Source organism: Nanorana parkeri, unplaced genomic scaffold (genome assembly GCF_000935625.1).
Source record: "Nanorana parkeri isolate BGI_ZX_2015 unplaced genomic scaffold, ASM93562v1 scaffold371, whole genome shotgun sequence".
NCBI classification, from domain to species: Eukaryota; Metazoa; Chordata; class Amphibia; order Anura; family Dicroglossidae; genus Nanorana; species Nanorana parkeri.
Window position 1 is genome coordinate 733,921 of NW_017306639.1, and position 2,258 is coordinate 736,178.

At 53.0% G+C, this 2,258-nt stretch overlaps 1 protein-coding gene across 2 annotated transcripts in view; it reads left to right on the forward strand.

Moving 5' to 3' along the window:
• IPO13 (importin 13) overlaps positions 1-2,258 on the forward strand; it is a 61,464-nt gene that overhangs the window by 48,925 nt on the left and 10,281 nt on the right. The gene's annotated exons all lie outside the window — the stretch shown is intronic.

Consider the following 2,258-nt stretch of genomic DNA (forward strand, 5'->3'; position numbering starts at 1 on the left):
CGCGAGGCGGCGTGCGTCCTCGAGAAAAAGAGGGGGGGGGGGGGGGGGGGGGTGGGGCGTGTCATTACCCGCCGCCCAGCTTCTTGATTGCCTGGGAAGCCGGCTCCATGCTAGGAAAGTACCGGTACTCGATATCGGCGAGTACCGAAATATAATTATCGGTAATCATACTCGATACCAAAGAAACAGTATCGGTGCGTCCATAGCTTGTAAGAAATCCTCTTTTCTTTCTTTTTCCCCTGAACATTTCTGGAGGGGCCGTCAGGCTCCTGTAGATGTCACAGGACCTGCGTCACGTGTTATTTGAAAAAAAACACAACCCCCACATTTCTTTAAATGTGCATGCTCCTCCCTGTTGGGTGCTGCAGACCTTAGCTGTGCAGTCTGTTAACTATTTGCTTGATTTGTAATTAAGCATCTGATCAGCAGATTGCACAGCAGCACAGAGGGAAGAGGCACATCTAAAGGGATGCCGGGGGGGGTGTTAATGCATATAGTGCTCAGGAATAAAATCATTGATGGCAGAGAAAGCTAATTGCGGTGAGAGGCAGGTAATGAGTGAAGTTTTTTAGCCAGGAAATGAAGGCCAGCTTCAGCTTACAAGGATTATATTGCGGAGTTGCACGTTTGCAGGGAATTGACAGAAATCTGTTTTAGCACAGGGAAAGACTTCTACAAATGTGGGGAAAAGTAACACTGGAGTTCAGCTTTAAAGGAGAACTATGAGGGGGGGGTGATTTTCACTCACCTCATAGTTCTAGCCGACCTGTGACAATGAGACTGTCACAGGTCGGCTCAGTAGATCGGGAAGTGAGGGAACACATACCGGCGTTCGCTCACCTCGCGATCCTGTCACGGCCCTCTGCCGTGACAGGGGAGGGGCTGGATTTCCTCCGATCCGCCAGCGCTGGCTGGCGGAACGGACGGGGGAGGGGGCGGGTACAGCTGGCTCTGCCTCTAGATAGGCGGAGCCAGCTGTCACTCACGCAGCTGGGCGGATCCCGGCACAATTGTCGGGATCCGCTTCAGCTGCGGCGTCTCAGTATACCGCGAGCTACAGCTCCCTATATACTGAGCTTAGGGTGACGGGAGGACGCGAGTTTGTGTCCACCCGTTACCCTAAGGAGAACTATGGGGAAAAGCGTTCACCCCATAGTTCTCCTTTAAGCTGTATATCTTCAGCGTGACATCATATAAGGCACCGCTGTCTCTGACTGCTAGTCTTTGTAGATTTGAAGCAAGGCTTGGTGATCTCACTACTGTGCTTCCCATTGTTCTCCTTGCTGGACACACTGACAAGAAGAAGCAAAAGCCCTGCCTCTACCAAGATGGCCGCTTCTATACAGAGACGCAGTGTAGGACAAGGCATGGCAAGCCAGTATTAGGGAAAGATCAAGTGCAGGGAGAGCACAGGCAGTACGGCCCGCGTGCCACCATTGGAGGGGTGACACCAAAATGACTGACACTCATTTTGGTGTCACCCTCTCTGAAAAGTCAGGCACTCCCTCATTGACCGAGAGCCCGACAGTGTCAGGAGAAAAGAGGCGTCAATAAGACGGCCGCGCATTCGCGATGACGTCACGGCGGTGTGTCACCTGGTCTCCCCTCCGGGTGACACCCGGCCTCGGGACACCCCTGCCATTTGGGAAGGACTTCCAGAGTTTAGTTCCTCTTTGAATGTTTTCCCCATGTAAGTGATGTCTCACCACGTGCTTCAGCAACGTCATTGATGTGCTGCGGTGACCATTTTGAATAGCACCCCAGGGTACCTTGCTGGCACACCTCAAGGCCCCAATGTGAATCATCTTGCATTGAAACAAAAAATTGCACTTTTTTGTTTTTTTATTGCACTGGCAGCCTATTTATATAGCCCTACCCATGTCCCCGGACAAGTGTGAAGGGGCTTAAATCTGACCCCCCGGCCTTCCCTTGGGTCTTGCACAGTTGTACCACCTCCTCTCCTGAAGATTAAACTTTAAATGTTTGGTTAGACTCCGGGGAGTCCCAAGGCTGGGTGTCACCCGGAGCAGTTACCGGGTGACACCCCGCCGTGACGTCACCGCGCATGCGTGGCGATCTTATTGATGACTGCCGGCGGCCATCTTGGTGATGGACGCTGGCAGGGAGAGGAGGGGACAGACATGGTATGCAGCCGGGTCCCCTCCTCTCTCCCGAAACTGTTAGGCGCTCGGTCCATGACCGAGTGCCCGACATTTCAGAGGGGGGGGGACACCAAAATGATTTTGGTGTCACCCTTC